Source organism: Bubalus kerabau, chromosome 7 (assembly GCF_029407905.1).
Source record: "Bubalus kerabau isolate K-KA32 ecotype Philippines breed swamp buffalo chromosome 7, PCC_UOA_SB_1v2, whole genome shotgun sequence".
NCBI classification, from domain to species: domain Eukaryota; kingdom Metazoa; phylum Chordata; class Mammalia; order Artiodactyla; family Bovidae; genus Bubalus; species Bubalus kerabau.
The window spans coordinates 76177163-76196475 of NC_073630.1; positions in this window are offsets into that span (position 1 = coordinate 76177163).

The window sequence follows — 19313 nt, forward strand, 5'->3', positions numbered from 1 at the left end:
TTTCCCCCCACACATGCTCTTCTTTAATTGGTACAGATGTACTTGAAAGATGACATTATATGAATAATACAGTATACAAACGAGAAAGAGTTACAGCATCTGACAGAATGGGTCAGATGGGTTGGCTCCAACCAGATTAGCTGGATCTTAGGGAGTATTTCTGCTATTTTAACCCCTACATGTACACAGTTTCATTGACTTAATTAAGGAACTTCCTAAGACTATTGTTGGAACAAATCCTTCAGCAGTCCAGACCTTCTATAGCCATTTACAGAAAATAGCAAGATATTATGAAAAACTGTTGGAAGTGAATGACTTCCAGCAGTGAATTAATCATTAATTAACTTTGGACATAAAATTCTTTGCCTGAACACTGAGTTCTTTTCATTGATAGCCCAACTCATGTTCTAATCCAAAGATTTGTATGTGGAAACATAGGAAAACAGTGAAAATCAATAATAAAACCTTATACTCCTTTTGCAAAACAAGTGGAGCACTCAGTCTACTTCCTTAGAAATAAATGGGCAAATGAAAGAGGGCAATCCCATTTCCACAATCTTCTTAGAGGAGATCTCCATTTTGTAAGCAGGTTGCTTTTCAAAGGTTTATTTCTACTATTATTGTTATGAATTCAGAAATTTTTCTCTAGAAATAATACTGTAAACTATAGTATTATAGTTATAGTAAATAGAATCCCAGGCTAACCCACAAAAGGGAATGTAACTGAAATGCTATATAATTCATAACTGGAAAAGAATAGAAAATAATCCTGATAAATTATCCTAGTGAAATTTAATAAGAAATCATTTCTTTATTTTGAAAGCAATGCTTAAGAAAAAGGAGTGTTGATTAAAATTTGACTTGAAAGAGATGAGGTTTTGGTGCAGATATGAAAGGGGTTTGGCAGGGAAAGTTTTGAGAATATTAGAAGCTTATTAGAGGCACAACTTTGATGCCTGTGAAGTATGCAGAATAGTTCCTGACACTTTGTTGGGTGTGTAGTTAAGGCTTATGACCAAATGCATGTTGATTGAACTTTATTTTCAAAAATCACGGCTTCTCTTTGTCTTGATGAAGGCATAGTAATTAGAGCCGCATTTTGCCTGTGTGTCCTAGAGGAACTAAGGAGGGGGAAAGAGGAAGGAGAAGAAAAGGGGAATGTTGAGAAGGACTGATGTGAAAAGCAGGTCATCTGAGATACGATTAACGATGTGAATGGTAAAGAAAAAGCCAGAGGTTACTTTGCATGGTCCTCTTCTCCTCATCCTTTTAGCCAGTCCCTAAGTGGCGCTGCCAGGCAAGAACAGTTTAGTTGCTGGCCAGAGCTCTTTGTAGGTGGGAAGGGAAAGAGAAGCAGAAATAAAGTTCTCTCAAAAGAGGGAATGTTAGTATTTCTTTAACAGATGAATTATATGTAGGGGATACATGTTAAATCCTCATTAATGAGTGAAAATACTAAACTGGTATGGGATAATGGAAAGATCACTGAGCAAGAAGTCAGAGCTGATTTCAACTTTAACGCCTCTATTTAATAGTTACATTATCTTGGCTGAGGTTTGGTTTTTTTGGTTTGGGGATTTTTTTTTTTTTTTGGGAGTTTATTTTTTATTTTATTTTATTTTATTTTATTGTGAAGAGGCAAAAAGTTTAATATAAATGCAATCAAAATCCTAATGGGATTTTTTTTTTTTCATTTCATACATGATATTTTACATGTTTCAATGCCATTCTCCCAAATCATCCCACCCTCTCCCTCTCCCACAGAGTCCATAAGACTGTTCTATACATCAGTGTCTCTTTTTTTTTTAACTTATTTGAAATCTAGTTCTCTTCTCTGTAAAATGTGAATAAAACCTTCCCTTCCTGCCTATTTACTCTGGTTGTGATCCAGTGAAATTACTGAATATTATGTTCATGAAACAACTTAGAAAGCTGTAAAATAACATACATATTTCCAAGAGTGTTATGATTATTTCTTCAGCCAGAAAAAGTGAAGTTATTGGGTCAGATGACCTCTGAGATCGTTTCTCTTTTTAAATTCTGATGATGAGAATGGTCTGGGTTTTGAATTTTCATGTTATTCTTCATCCGCAGTTTAATGATGTCATGGACCTGAGAAAGGGGAGTACAGTGTCCCCCTAGAGCATGTCCATGATCTACTCAGCACTTTGTACCTAGTTTCTACTTCAGAGGACAACTGAGGGACCCAAGAAACATTTTGAGCCACAGTGCTTTCGTAATATTCAGTCTATCTGTTAAATTAACATGGCCATATAATTTGTCATCACTTGAGTGGTGACATTTAAGTGTAAAAGGGATACTTGAATAATTACACCAGAACAGCAGGCATATATGAAAAATGTCCAGGCAAACCTGGATGTCTAGTCCCCTCAGTACATGTAAAATGTTAAATTTCTCACTTTGGTGTGGGATAGTAAAAATTCTCCTTTGAATTTAGGAATCTGAGCTACTGTTATGTATTAGCAAGATGCAGGCCTTATTAGGATCTTGAGGACAGACCACATATACCTACCCAAAGTATTGAATAGGAGGCTGCTTTTTGCTATCAAGAAAGCATACTGTTGCAGCTCTATGGTTAAAAGGTAAGAGGATACACTACAGCTTCAAATTTCCTAACTTTCATTTTTATTTCAGTTTGAATACACAGAATAGAATTTATCTCACAGGGTGAATAATGCTTGGGCTTCGGCCTGCTTTGGGTATTGTTAGCAGAGTTGTATTAGAGCTTGGTAAGTGTGAACACCTATTACATATCAAATTACATACAAAACAGAGATTGGTCCTATGATCAAACATAAATAAAATGAAAATGGCTTGTACTAGAGATTTCCATGATACAGAGCCAAGCCTTTTCAAACCAGATAAAACAGGAGGCATGAGACTTGTGAAGAAAACCGAATCATCAAGCCTTCTGTTTGAAAAATGTCTGATGCTCTAACACACGAAGAAATTAGACTTCTGTTATGGTATTTCTAAAGAAAACCATTAAACATAAAGACAAATTTGCACTACTAAACTTAGAATCAAGAAACAAAAGATCAACTTTCTGAAGTTTGTGGAGAAGAAAAATGGCACAAATAAGTCAAAAGGGCAGATTAACATTCTTTTTATGTTTTAGAGTATATTTTTAATATTAGTTTTTGTGTCACCCATTAAGCTTCCTAATTATGTTTTATCTAGAACATTAATTATATTAAGTCAGTATTGAGGGGCATGTGTTTGTTGCATAGAAAAGGAAGGATGCTCAAAAACTTGAAAGTTGGGACTTCCTGGTGGTCCAGTGGTTACGACTCTGCCCTCCCAATGCAAGGGGTCTGGGTTCCATCCCTGGTCAGAGAACTAGATTCCCCATGCTGCAACTATGATCCCTCATAAGACCTAGCACAGCCAAATAAAAATAAACTTGAAGTTCTGATGATGGAAATCAGTCTGGTATTTTAAAAATTTGGTCCCTCTAAACCATGCATAGATAATTCAGAATAAAGTAGAACTGTCATATTTCTCTGTGGTCATTCTGTCACTTTAGAATGTTAAAAAATTAGTTTCTGTCTGAAAATATTCTCACTCCTGTGCCTGACTCTGAAGAGGGCTGTTCATTTGTAATTCTGGAGACATGTCATCATGATTTATTAATTTTCAAAATGTATGCTGGGTTATATAGTATTTTTGCCTGAGTCCTAATTACCTAGTAAGGAACAGTAGTTGGGCACCTTCATGGGACTACACATGCATGATCAGTAGATGTTCAGGCTGCTGGCTCATAGGCTGTTGAAACCTGCCCAGTGCAAGCAGGCGAAACTTCCTCCGGTTGTTTGTGCATTTGCTGGAAAGGTTCTTTGATAGAATGGAATTATCTCTTTGCACAAATACACTTGAATCAATTATTATTTTTTATGGTCCAACTACCATTCTTATTTTATGACTGTACTTTAAGTAATGGATAAAATGACACACACCTGGTTTCTTTGTAGAGCTCCAAATTATGCCAAAGTCCAACCATGCATGCTGCTTGTTGCCATGATACTCAGTTATATGGGCCTTATTTTTCCCCCATTGAGTGGTTTTTATGAACAGGTGTTCAGCTAATGGGATAAACAGAGGGCGTGCAGCTCTAGCCTAACCATTAACATCACAAAATAATTGGAAAGGACAGATATACCAGAAAGCTAGCTCTGCACCTACAGTAGATCTTTTCTCTGAGCATCAGATATAATTTTGCAGAAAGAGCCTGGATGGAGCATCAGAAGACCTGCATGCTTTTTCCAACAGTAGCACTTAAGTCTCCAAGTGACTTTGGACAACTCACTTAATTGTTTTGAACCTCCATTTCTTCGTCTATAATTGAAGCTATAATCCTACTCCACCTGTCTCACAGGGTTGTTGTAGGATTCAGTGAGACAGATTAAGTTTATGAATATCACTATAAATTATAAACATGGTATAGATATAAGATACCACTGTGAAGGTTCTAATCCAGCTTTCAGTGGTTCAGGATACAACGTTGGGCAACTGATAACACCAGCTTTTGCGATCATTAATATAGCAAAACACCATAAAAACTTCACTCTGCTTTATTCCTAATAAGATTTCTTAAAATATTTCATTTGCTTTGTCCAGTAATCAGTCAGCAATACAAAGAAATGAAATGCTTCTAAAACTGCCAACTCAAGTTTAAGAAAATAACATTTTGAGAAGGAGTGATTGCTGAAGATCACGCTCTTTAAGTTCTAGAAAATTATTTCAATCAGTTGTTAAAGTCTTATAAAAGAAACTTAGTGAAGCTTCTAAATGTTTGAAATACTAGACTACTGCTGCTGCTAAGTCGCTTTAGTCGTGTCCAACTCTGTGCAACCCCATAGATGGCAGCCCACCAGGCTCCTCCGTCCCTGGGATTCTCCAGGCAAGAATACTGGAGTCGGTTGCCATTTCCTTTTCCAATGCATGCATGCATGCCAAGTCACTTCAGTTGTGTCTGACTCTGTGCGACCCCATGGACAGCAGCCCACCAGGCTCCTCCATCCACAGGAGTCTCCAGGCAAGAATACTGGAATGGGTTGCCATTTCCTTCTCTGTGAAATATAGACTAGAAGTTACAATATCAGGCATCTCCATTTTGTGTGGGTGACTCAATATTCCATATTGCTTAGAGAAAACACAGGCCATCTAGCCCACTCCACTCCAATCCCCTGTCTTCCACCAACCAGATCTAAACGGGGGTTGACTATACCTGTGAGGGTATTCATTATAGCGACGTTTGTGAGAATTGTAGGCAGAAGAACTGTCTAAAACTAGAGGATTAGATAAACCAATGGATCAAGTAGCAGACTATTAAAATGGAGTTAGAAATAATGCATTGGAAATATTGGAAATATAATTGGCAACATAGGTAGACCATAAAAATGTGGTGTTGAGTTAAAAGAGAGAGCAAGAAAGAGGGAGACTGGGAGAGCAAAAGAAATAGAATAAGATATAAAACCTAAGAGTCTTGTGTGTACTATGAATTAAGGAATATGTTAATTCAACATGAGCCTAAAGACAAAACAAAAAAGACTTTGAAGACGAAAATATTGTTGGACTGCCCCATCTTTCAGAGCTTGCCTGTATAATTCTTTCCAATGTATTTGCTGCATAATGAGAGAATATATTACAGCTTACCTCATACTCTTCATGTGCAGACTACCTGGGCTGGCTTTTTTCCCCAAAGGGCAAGGTGAATAGCTGGTCACTGACCTCCAGGTCCACATACTCCATGCTTTTCAGTGCCATCATCAAATGACTCTCTAGCCCTCTCTCACCCAGTTTAAACAGCATAGGGTCCTTTTGCCACTCCTTGTAGACTTGTTTCTTTTGAGCTAGTTTGAAAGACTCTCTTTCCTTTTAAACTGTGGAACCCTGAACTGGGTACCAGGCTAATGAAGGCAGGAGAAGACCTCCCTCTTTCTTCACACATGCTTCATAAACCTCAGTTCTAGTCATCTCCAAAGGATGCTACTCTACTATTCACAAAGAGCGTGAAGAACATATAATAAAGTGATAGACACTTCCAGGCATAAATTATTGAATTAAAGATTTTTTAAAAACATATTTCGCTCCTGGACCAGTAAACTAGAAATCTGGAAAGGAGGGAGGGAATATAAGCACTAGGGAAAATCGTTTATGTACATTTCCTCAGGGAGCAAGCACACAGGAAGGAAACGAAAATACATCAACAAAAACTAGACTGTCTAAACAGATCTGTCATGGCCTTAAGAATTACAGGAAGCTTCCTTTGTGATCCATCTAGATCTAATAGCTGGAATGAGCGCCATTAGTTTCCTGCCCAGTGTACACAAAGAGATTAGAGTGGATCAGTGTCTGTCTTACGTTGTATGTGACTTTGTTTTTGTTTTAACATATAAAGATAGAATAGTTCATTCATGAATGATCCGACTTGATTTTTATGTTTGATCACTTTTTATCAAAACCACCAGAAGTAAATCACGAGAAATTATACGAGGATGGGTAAAAGTAATATGTGTGCTAAGTCTCTTCAGTTGTGTCCGACTCTTTGCAACCTTGTGGACTGTAGCCTTCCAGGCTCCTCTGTCCATGGGATTCTCCAGGCAAGAATACTGGAGAGGGTTGCCATGCCCTTCTCCAGGGGATCTTCCCAACCCAGGGACCGAAACTGAGTCTCTAAAGTCTCCTGTATTGGCAGGTGGGTTCTTACCACTAGTGCCACCTGAAAAGCTTAACTTCTCTACTTTCAAAAGAGCTTCTATCATGTCCTAAACATGGCCATGCGCGAACAAGAGCCTAAAGCAAATATCAGAGTAACTTGACCTTGTGATTTGTTGATCACAAGTTTCCTTGAACCCCTAGCATTCATTTTGAACTTCTTTTTGGTGCGCCAATATAAATAAATCAGCTCTCCGGCCGGGCAGGATGGATACAATGCTTCCCACAGGGAACCTGAGTCACTGGGGAGTGAGTGACTTGGCAGAGAGGCCAGAATGAGGAGTGGGGAGGCCTGGGTTCACAGTCAGCTCAGCCTCCAACTAACCCAAGATACAGGGCAACTCACCCTGCTCTCACTGTAGTCACAGATGACCAGATAGTATATTGCTCAAGGTCAGGTATTTTTTAGAATGAAAGGAGGCACTAGTAGTAATCCACTGGAATGACTGATGTTTTAGGCTTTTCCCTCCCGCTTAAAATTCCATAATAGCTGAAGTAGAGCTGAAAATATAACAGGTCCCTCACCACCAGACTCCTGCTCTGCTTCCCAAGCTAGGCTGTCTGCCCTGCGAGGACCTGTCTACCTTGGAGATCTGTGGAGGAGTGTTTACTGTATCACCTAAAGATCAAGGCACTTCCCCAGCCATTAAAAAGGACAGCCTGATCTACACCTGCTTGGTCAGGCACTCATATGACCCAGACCCTGCCTGTGCTCAGAATCAACAGCACTGGAACCCTAAAGCCACATCAAAGTCACTGGCAGGCCGGGGAGGCTAAGGGAGCCGGACCAGGAAGAGGGCAGATGCAGGCAACCACTGTGTGGGGACAGGCCCTTTCCTTTGCAGCCTCAAGCCTGTTCTCCACTGGCCCAAGGCCTGTGGACAGGACAGGTGTGGTCCAGGGGCCACCTTGGGATCCTCAGTTGTTGGGGGGTGCGGCACCACATGGAATTCAGGATCTTTGTTCCTGACCAGTAATTGAATCTGTGCCCCCTGCATGGAAGCACGGAGTCCCTCCTCAGGTGTTGGTTTTTAATAGGCAAGTTGCTGCTGCTGCTAATTCGCTTCAGTTGTGTCCGACTCTGTGTGACCCCATAGACAGCAGCCCACCAGGCTCCCCCATCCCTGGGATTCTCCAGGCAAGAACACAGGTTAGTACTTCATAAATCACTTCAGGCCACAGGCCACCCCTCTAACAATTTCATCATTGCATAGCCCTGTTCACCTGGCTTTTTCAATTTGGAGGAAACCATCAACAAAATCCAAAAACTGATCTGGGTGACAGATCATGACACAGCCTTAAAATATATATGTATATTCAAGAAAAGTAAGCCATTCCACACAGAGAGAATTTAGAAACAAAGATGAAGGGGAAATATTCAGACATGTCATACCAAGAAGGTAGAAATTCTGTCACTGTTTTACAACCCTATTTCATCAGTGGTGCAAACCTGTCACTTATTTTAAAAAAAAATTTTTTTTTTTTGGTGAAACTGAATGGTAAGAAGAAGAAACATTTGGCTTCATCTGCAGCATTAAACCAAATTTGAGGGTGCTACCCTGGTGGCAACAGTCTAATCCTTTACCCCAGAGCTTGGGTCTTCTGTCTCCTGGTCCCCAGGGGCCCAGGACAATGCTCACCTTTCCCCTCCTCGCTCACGGCTGCTCTCACCAGTCAGGACTCTGTGCCGTGTGGCTCCTGTATCTGGCAGACTCTGCTTCTCCAGAGTGAGGTTCAGAACACCCCGATCATACCCCTCTTCAGAGGCTGGCCCTACCTAGTATAGCTGCCACTTGCCAACAAGAGCTGCAGCAATCTGAGCTTTCCAAATGGAAGAAAGTCTGTCAGAGTCACAGGAACTAAGGGGACACCTTGCCCCAGGCTGCAGGACTGGGCCCCCAAGGGAGGAGGCCCCTTGTCGCTAAGCCTGGGCAAGTTGCTCTGCCAGTGCCAGCCTTCTGCCCTGAGAAGGAAGCAGGTAATATTTATAGAGCCCTGGAAGCAGAATTTATTGACTTCTTAATCCCTACTGTGGGGGAAGGCAATGGCACCCCACTCCAGTGCTCTTGCCTGGAAAATCCCATGGACGGAGGAGCCTGGTAGGCTCCTGTCCACGGGGTCGCTAAGAGTTGGGCATGACTGAATGAGTTCACTTTCACTTTTCACTTTCATGCATTGGAGAAGGAAATGGCAACCCACTCCAGTGTTTTTGCCTGGAGAATCCCAGGGACAGAGGAGGCTGGTGGGCTGCCGTCTATGGGGTCGCACAGAGTCGGACACGACTGAAGTGACTTAGCAGCAGCAGCAGCAATCCCTACTGTAGTGACCTGACGGTGACTTTCCATTTCTCAGAAAGATAAATGAAAGGCAGCCATCTCTGAGGAGGATGAATGCATTTAACAAAGAATAGACTCATTCATAAAAAGAAATCTCTTAGGGCCCACAATGTGTAGGAAGGTCCATATGGGAAGTGACTGCAGGACTTCTATTGAAAACTCCCAATTTTGGTATAATTTCCCCCAGCAAGTTGCCTGGGATTCTGAGTAATAGGGATATGGTGACGGTGATGGTTTAGTCACCAAGTTATGTCCAACTCTTTTGCAACCCCATGGACTATAGCCCGGCAGGCTCCTCTGTCCATGGGATTTCCCAGGCAAGAATACTGGAGTGGGTTGCCATTCCCTTCTCCAGGGGATCTTCCTAACCCAGGGATTGAACCCAGGTCTACTGCACAGCACATTTTGCCTAAAACTTTGATTCTGCTGATTACTCCCAATGGTAATTATATTGAAAGAACTCCCAGATGTGTTATCTTGCTGGAACCTATGTAATATACCAGGGAGGGACATAACTCATTAAACAATCATTGTCTATTAACATTATTACTTTAATTAGTTTTCCAGAACTGGGTAAGCAAAGCCCTAAGGGGATGAGACCCTAGAAATTATCGGACTTGGAGGAGAAATGGAAGAAACCACCTGAAACATGGCAGGTGGCCCCGGCAGAGCAGGTGAGGCTCTGTGGCCCCAAAGGCAGACTCACACCTGCCCCTGCATGGACACAGGTGCCAAGGTGAGGGCCCCAAAGGAAGAACAGAAATCACAAACTCCACTCCGCTCATGTTTCTGCCCGAGCTGCCCTGGGAATCATGATGAAAAGACCCGTGGTGCCAAATAGACTCATCCCAATGCTGAGAACCCGGGCTAGCTCCTGAAAGACCGACTTGGCTGTCCCCCAGAGCAGAGCGCCTGATGCATCTGCCCTGATTCTTTTCAATAATTATAATCCCCTGGCTTAGATTAGATATTATGTAGGAAACAAAAGGAAGCTTTAGTTTTGAAACATCCCTTCTCACACGTTAGCACAATCCTTAAATAATGCACCTTTGAGGCTCTGACTAATTCATCACGCCTGGCACCGGGAATATGTCTGGGTTCCAAGAATTTGCTGGAAATGTGCCGGATATCCTTCCTTAGCTAGAGTTGGAAGTGTGGTGCTGAAGACCCAGAAGCAGTGGTCTTGGGGGTCCCTCATCCTCTGAGGTCCTATCACTATCCAATTGGGTCCCTGGCACACGATGGTCGAGGGGTTGGGGGTTCATGTGGCCGAGGGCAGGCCCTGCCCTGTCCATGGATCTCGTGAGTGGTTTGGGTTTCACTGGTTCCCATCCCCAGCTGCACATTAGAATCCCCTGCAGAGCTTTAAACAGTATTACTGGAACCACCCATTCCTGGGTTCTGATTTAATAGGTTGGGGCGGGGCTCAATCCCAGGTATTTTTCTCCAGGTGCACAACCACTGCCTGAGATGATCTCCGGGACCCTTCCAGGTCTATAAAAGTCCACAATCTTGATGGTTTGGGCCTTCACTTTATTTACTGAGTTAATTTTTCCCCCAAATACTCGTTTTTCATTTTCATTATGTTGCATAGGCAGATTATTAGAAATGCTTTTAGTTATCTAAAAAAAGGTGAATTGTTAAATTATTGCTTGTTGAGTATAACTGGCTTCTAACACTGCACGTTTAAAGTGTGCAATCTGATCAGTTTTCACAAGTGAGAAATGGTTGCCTAATCATGATAGTGAACACACGCATCATCCCCAAACCCTCCTAATCTGCGTAACTGTCTTTCCAGCTCCCCTGTCTCAGGTAGCCACTGAGCAGCTTGCTGTTCCTATAGAGTAGTTTGCATATTTTATCATTTTGTGCCATGCAGTCTGTACTATTTTTTGCTTGGCTTCTTATATCCTTGTATTTGAGATTTCAAACTCTTTAAGAACAGAAGCCACCTTATATTTCTTTTTTCTTCCTCTCGGCCTCCAACTAACCTTTGCTCAGAGAAGCCCCTTAATCATTATTTGCTCGATGGAAATCAGACCTTTATGACCTTACAACTGAGCTTCGGTTTGGTGGCAAGAAGTGCCTGCTGTGTTAATGATCTTGACTCCCCACTACCTCTCTGTAGGTTCCTAGTCAGCAGCTTCAGCTCAGTTAAAAAATTATGCACTTTCTTAAATCAGAGTCTTTATTTAGGGTCATGGACTGCTGCTGCTGCTGCTGCTAAGTCACTTCAGTCGTGTCCAACTCTGTGTGACCCCAGAGACGGAAGCCCACCAGGCTTCCCCATCCCTGGGATTCTCCAGGCAAGAACACTGGAGTGGGTTGCCATTTCCTTCTCCAATGCATGAAAGTGGAAAGTGAAAGTGAAGTCGCTCAGTCGTGTCCGACTCTTAGCGACCCCATGGACTGCAGCCTACCAGGCTCCTCTGTCCATGGATTTTCCAGGCAAGAGTACTGGAGTGGGGTGCCATTGCCTTCTCCGCATGGACTGCTAGGGATCCAGAAAATGAGCATCCAGATGAGTACTGGGGGCAGAGGGCAGGGGAACTACATGGAAAGAGCTCTTGGATTTCCCCAGATTCTTCATCACCAGACTCTTGATCCAAAAGGAGGAACTATGGAATTCCAGGTTTGATCCCTGGGTTGGGAAGATCCCCTGGAGAAGGGAATGGCAACCCACTACAGTATTCTTGCCTGGAGAATTCCATAGACAGAGGAGTCTGGTGGGCTACAGTCCATGGGGTCGCACAGAGTTGGACACAACTGAGCTACTAACACACACACATGGAATTCACATCATGTTTCATTCCTTATTCTAGTCCTATGCATTTATGAATATGATGTCTAATTATATACCCCCTACTATCTGCTCCCCCTACTTTTTCCTTCCCTAATCCCCAGTACCTGTATTTTGTTTTCTGGACTCTGGGTATTCTTAATCCTACTGAACTAAATACACTCCAGGGCCCTGTTGACTGTCAATGCTACCTCATGGGAATTTTTTGCATTCCTCGTCTAAGATCTTCTCACCTAAGCTTTGTGGTATGTTGTGCCTTTTAATTCTTATTCCACTTTACTTAACAATCTGCCTAGATACCTGGTGCTCAAATATCACAAAGTTACATTTCTGCAAAGCCCCAGAGCCTATTTATTTTCATCTTAAACAAGGTCAATGTTTTCATTGTTATAACTGATAAGGATTATGAGAACCAGAAGTAACAACAAATAGCATTGCAGACTCTCAGCGGAGCCACCTCTAATCAACCCAGAGACACCTCCCCTTTTGGAAATTTTGACTCCTTTTGGGTCAAAAAATATTTTTAAATGATACTACATCTGATTTTAGACTAAGGTGTAGAATAGCAACATCGACTTCTAAAGGATAGAAATTCATATGCACTGAGCACAGTCCTACAAGCGCTGCTTTCACTATGTCTTTCAGGGATAGGAGAGAAAAAGAAAAATATCTCACCTGCTAGTCAAAAGGTCAGCACAGACTCCCCCTGGCTCCAAATCCCCCTCCACCCCCAGGCAGGGTTGCCAACGTCTGATGCCTCACACCCCTCAGCATTCTCTGGCTCCCTGCTTGGGGCCAGCTCTTTAATTCTCCCTTTTGTCTCTACCTTTTCCCATCAGAATAGCAAACAGGGTCACGACAGCATTTCAGTCCTGTCTCTGCACAAGTTCATTCCTCTGCCCGAAAGGCAAACCTCTGAAAGTTACTTACGTGGAAGCGGCAAAGGCAAGCCCTGGATTTGGATGCTGAGTTAGCTGATGCCAGCCTGCTTAAATAGTTGGGTTGGCTGACGCAGGCTGTGGATAGCACGTTTATTTACGCCTGTGAGTGCACGCTCAAGCAGGGACCTGAAAAACCTGCAGCGTGGGCAGGAGCAGAACAGCCGAGCGTTCCATCTCTCCTGGTAATTCAGGTTTGGTATTCAGGCGGTGACTTCTGAGAGTCTCGTGGAACTTTCTTGGCACTGCCTTCTTATCTCTGATCTCTTTCTTGGCAAAGGAGAACTCTTCACCAAGATCGGATGAGAGAGGTGCAGCTGAGAGAAAAAGGAAGAAATGCAGGACCCTGGACCCTTGGGCTGAGCTCCTTATTTTGAATGGACTTCCAGTTAAATGTTGCCTCATTTCAAAGCATAGGCTTGAGGTTGATTTTGCAGCTCCGTGGACAGGATGACAAACTAAAAGCCTGGGCAATAGCCCAATCAATGAAAAGTTGTTTTTTTTTTTTTCTTCAGGCACAGAATGTACAAATAAGTTATAAGGGAGGATCAGGCAAGGATGATACAATGTGAGGTCTCCTTTGAAAGAGGTTTTAATTTCTTTCCCTCTGCATCTAGACTGTCCTCCCAGTTGTCCCTCCTCTCCCTTTGTTAATGAAATTCCTAGCTGAGAGTTGCAGGATTCCCCATGAGAGCTCAAATAAATAACCAGTGTGTGAGCAAGGCTGTGGGAAGATGCACTCTCAGGGTGCATGTTCAGTGGTTTGTGTGGCCATCAGAGGAAAGCTTCCTAAGGGTGAGGGTATGTGTGTGGGTGTGGGGACCCAGGTAGTCAGTGTTTATCTGGATTTTACAGCTAGATACAGGAGTTAATAGTCAACTGCATGACACTAAACACATTAAGTGGGTTTGATTTTAAGAGGATGAAGGGAGACAGGGTTTGGTGAGATCATTTATGAGAGCATCTGTGTATATTTGCTGGTACGTAGCCCATACTGGTAAGTACCATCCAGATAAACACAACCTATATTTTTCACTTCACTGGAGAAAGAAAAGGCCCACTTGATTCTCTTGGGAACAGCGGCTGTAGGTGAAAGAAGAGCAGCAATCATTCAGAATATTTCTTTCTCTCTTGGAAAAGGGGATAATGGTCATAAAACATGTGTGGGAGAAAAGCGGAGACAGGGAGCCTAGCCCACCCCATCCCTGGTTACCAGAGGAATTCTTTTGTTTCTCCTAATTCATTGCCTAACTTCTGACTGTTCTGTGGCCAAATCTGGATTCTCACCTCCCAGGTTTCTTGAATACAGGGTCTATGTCTTGTTCATCTTTTGACACCCACAGTGCCTGGCACAAATTCTTGTGACAATGAATATGATCATCGTCATCATCTAGGATCTAGAGAAACTGACTACGTGCCAGCACCTGGGCAAAATGGTTTATAGAGAGTTTGCTTGCTTATTTAATCCTCACAATTCTATGAGTTAGTTTTTTTAATATCATCATTTCACAGATAAGGGAACTGATACTCAGAAAAAATTAAATGACTTTCCCAAGGTCACAGCAAGTGGTAGAGGTAGAATTTGAATCCCTACCTCTGGTTCCAGCGTCTGATGATACTCAGGATTGATTTGAAGCAATATTTTGAAAGTTGCCTAAGAATGTTTTCGCCTATTCTTATTTGTTTACTTGTTTATCATTAGTCTCCCAGAATGTGATTTCCTTGACTTAATGACCTTGCCTACTTGTCCAATCCTGTAAACCCAGCACCCAGCACAGTGTACGGAACAAAGCAGGTGCTTGCTCAATAAATATATGCTACTTGTTCAGTTTCTAAATTCCTTTGAAGGCTGTGCATCCCAAGAGATAGAGTCTGACATCAGCAGAGTCTTATCTTGCTCCAGACGCATTTTTTTCGCTCTTGTATAATGCACTGGTTACAAGCTGTTTCTCGTTATCCAGTGTATCATGGGGATGAAACTAAAAGTGGCTGAAACCATAGAGCAGTTTTACATCAATTAAGAACGCTGCAGGTATGTGGTTTCAGTTTGTCCAGTGGTGCAATGAGGTCCTCAAGACCCAGACTTTTTCTATTTTTCATCTGTAGCCTTCAGAGTGGCGGTGTTACCACCTCTCATGGTGGCCAGGTTGCTGCAGTAGTTTGGCACATTTCATCCTTAGGAAGCTGAAGCTCTACTACTTTAGCCACCTGATGTGAAGAGCTGCCTCACTGGAAAAGACCCTGATGCTGAGAAAGACTGAGGGCAGGAGGATAAGGGGGAAACAGAGGATGAGATGGTTGGATAGCATCACTGACTTAATGGACATGAGTTTGAGCAAACTCTGGAAGATCTGAAGGACAGGGAAGCCTGGCGTGCTGCAATCCATGGGGTTGCAAAGAGTCTGATATGACTTAGCAACTAAACAACAACAAGACAGGTAGGATGTGATGTGGGCTTTCTCCTTAGTATCTCTCTTTGTCAGAGAGAAAAATCTATCCAGAAACCATTAGCAAATTTCCAGTTATGTCTTCTTGCTGAGAAGTCGATCACATGAATACCACATTGGCTAAATCCATCATCTGCAGGGAGGAAATGAATCACACTGATCAAAATTTATCTCATGAACCCAGAGGAAAGGTTCCATATTCCTCAGACAAGTTTCCCTGTTATCTAAACAAAATCAGGGTCCAGTGAATAGAGAGGTAGTACAGATGTGCTACCAACAGTTCTGTCTATCTAAGAGGTTCTTTGAAGTATGACAACCTCAACAGCTTTAGTGCTTAGGAACCATCCAGGACTCAAAAATTGGATTTTCAATTTGTGTGCGTGTGTTTTAAGTGGGGGCTTCCCAGGTGGTGCTAGTGGTAAAGAACCCGCCTGCCAATGCAGGAGACATAAGAGATGCAGGTTCCATCCCTGGTCAGAAAGATCCCCTGGAGGAGGGCATGGCAACCCACTTCAGTATTCTTGCCTGGAGAATCCCCATGGACAGAGGAGCCTGTCGGGCTACAGTCCATAGGGTTGCAAAGAGTTAGACACAACTGGTGACTGCAGCCATGAAATTAGAAGACGCTTACTCCTTGGAAGGAAAGTTATGACCAACCTAGATAGCATATTCAAAAGCAGAGACATTACTTTGCCAACAAAGGTTCGTCTAGTCAAGGCTATGGTTTTTCCTGTGGTCATGTATGGATGTGAGAGTTGGACTGTGAAGAAGGCTGAGCGCCGAAGAATTGAACTGTGAAGTTTTGAAATGAATTGAACTTTTGAACTGTGGTGTTGGAGAAGACTCTTGAGAGTCCATTGGACTGCAAGGAGATCCAACCAGTCCATTCTGAAGGCGATCAGCCCTGGGATTTCTTTGGAAGGAATGATGCTAAAGCTGAAACTCCAGTACTTTGGCCACCTCATGCAAAGAGTTGACTCACTGGAAAAGACTCTGATGCTGGGAGGGATTAGGGGCAGGAGGAGAAGGGGACGACAGAGGATGAGATGGCTGGATGGCATCACTGACTCAATGGATGTGAGTCTCAGTGAACTCTGGGAGTTGGTGATGGACAGGGAGGCCTGGCGTGCTGCGATTCATGGGGTCGCAAAGAGTCGGACAGGACTGAGTGGCTGAACTGAACTGAACTGAAGCAACTTAGCATGCATGCACGCACCTGTTTTAAATGAGAAAATCTTGCTTTGGCTCTCAGCAAAATTAAAACGATTTCATCAACCCATAATTAAGGGAAGTAGCTGACCACAGTGGTTTTTTTCCTATGGATTTAGATCCTAGGTCTTTATATGACCACTGATTTTCTGCATATCCAAGGAATAGAGTGCAATCTGTTAGCCTCTCATCTTCTCCTATGTCAAATGGGGTTGATAGAGCTGTTAACTTCTTAGAAACATCAAGTCCAATAATGCAACTAATTATAAAAAGGATTGCAAAACAAGGTATGGGGGTTTAAGGCTCAGTTTCCTGTTCCTCCTCTTGTTTATTATTTTTTGGTGAACAACATAATCCCACATGTTGGCATCTGCCTCTGCCTGAGAGCTTCAGCTTTTGCCTGGGATGTGTGAATTAGAAATATATGGTTGATACAGTAATTCGCACATGTGTTTTTTTTTACTCCTGGTGGTTAACACACTTCAAATTAACACCTGCAGATGGGTAATTCCTTTCCCTTGCTTTGCTGTTCTAGACCTCTTCCCTGCGGTGAGCTTCTGGAATTATCTGTTGTCACCATCAAGAGAATTAGGATGGCTCTCAGCCTTAGTGCCATCTTCTGAGAAACAGCAGAACGAAGTGGAGGAAAGAAGTGAAAGTGCAGGCTAAAGCGCAAAAGAAGAAAGATGAGGCAGAGGTCCAAGTAAACTTGTACACCATAGAAGCCACCAAAGCAGAAACAAGAGAAGCCAGAGGCCAGGGGCGCTGGTACGAATTGTTGAATTGCCTACTATCTAGAACTTGTCTCAGTGGATCTGGAATGTCTATGGCCATTCTTATCCCCTCGACCACCTTTGGGAGACTCACCTTGTTCACATGAAAGCTGTCCCTTTTGGTCCTTTGCCCTGGACCTGTGACATTCTGGGCTAGTTCTCCTCCCAGTTGTGGCTGAATGTAACATGTACAATAAATCATCTCTTTTGCTGTCTTAGCAGAAGAAAAACAAAAGAGAGAGAATTAGGATAAAGGATGAAGTGAGCTAGTTGTTATGCTTTACAAGGAAGGAACAATGTCCAGGAATTGGTAAAAAAAAAAAAAAAAAAAAAAAAGTGTTTTTGCCAAGCTACTGGAAAAATGGTAGAAAGGAAAGAGTATGGGCTCCTGAATCATACAGACTTGGATTTAAGCCCCATCTCTGCCACTTTCCATCCATGTGACCCACAGAAAGTTGTGTAACTTCTCTCAGACTTAGTTTCCTCAGCTGTAAAATGGGAATAATGATGCTTATCTCACAGGTTTTCCATAAAGACCAGATATAATACAGGTAAATTACAGCATAGTGCCTAGAACATGGTATATAATCAACAATTAGTAGCTACTGCTAATACTTAAAACAGGACCCCAGATTTTCCTTGGTCTTCATTGTGGAACCCACACATGGTGGGCATAAAGTATTTGAGCCTAAAACCCCCAAGTACTACAACAAACAAAGGTGTTTGGTAGAGTCACATAGAAGGCAGTGATATCAGAATAGCTGTTGTCTTCCTGCCCAAAGCTAGACATCACTGGGGGCATCCCTGTATGAATGGGGAGCACATGCAACTGAGCAATAGTGCAGAGAGAGAAGTTATTCCCTGGGAGTCAGGAAACTATCAAAAGCATTTAAGAAAATTCACTGTGAAGGATACAAACCTCCCAAAGGCCAAAATCTGACTTGTACAGAAGCAGATGGGGAAGGGGAGGTAACTAAAATACAGAAGCATACTTGCTGGAAGTTCTGCCCTCAAGGTATGAACTTGTAGACAGAGAGACTGAGAATTCTCTACAGATGATGTGGAAGTTCTGACTCCTGCATGCCCTTCCTGGTCCAGCCTGTCCGGGGTGCAGAACAGAACAGCGTGGGAGGCAGAAAAGGATCTGCAGACGACAGAGAACCTGGATCCAGAAGAGGATGCCAGTTGGCCTGGGTAGGAGGTGTCTCGCTTGGCTGCTCCCATCAGTGGGTGTCACAGTTTCCCTGGTGAAGTGGGGCTGGCAGTTACAACATAACCACACTCTATTCGTTGTAGTTTGTTGTATACCTAGTAGTGATTAGGTCATTTTCTCGGTGAACCATAGGTATTCCATCGTCAGTGTGGAATCCATCATCTTACCTAATCCATCTGTTGTCCGTACAGAGTTCTGAGTCAGCGGATGACTAGGGGTGAGAATGCTGCCGCCTGTAAGCAGCACCCATTAACAAAGTGGACTGGGTAAGGCTGTTCCATCTGGTATGGCCTGTGCTGCCTTTTCTTCTCATTCCATTTAGTTTCATCCAGAGTCTAATAAATGGGGAGGGAAGGAGCCTTGTTTTCCTTTGAAGTTCCATTCAGCTAATGGTCAGAGGAGGGAAAGGCCCTTGGTAATGAGGAACATCACCCTGTCTGTGGAATGAGGATGGAGGGGGGCATCTCTTCAGCCCAGATGCCTTGCTTCACCCCTGCCTCCCTCAACATGAGGACCTACCATCTCTGACATGAGCTGCAAGAGAAGCAGCATGGTGACTTTCTCAGGGTGGAGCCTCACTGGAGAGGCTTCCTGGTTCATGAATAATGGGAAGACGTTGCAGGTTTGGGGCCACCTCAGCCTGCTCGTAATCCCCTAACACATGGGGTGAGGAAAGAGTCCCCACACCCACTACTGAAATTTCAGGGATGGGCCCTGTGCTTTTAGAAAACAGGTGATGGAGACTGGAGTAAAGAAAAACAAAACCCTTAGGTAAAAACTTGCTTGACTGGGTGTCCAACCCAGGCATAGTCCACGTTCCTGACCACTGCATGGGATGATCTTTACAGCCATTTCTCTG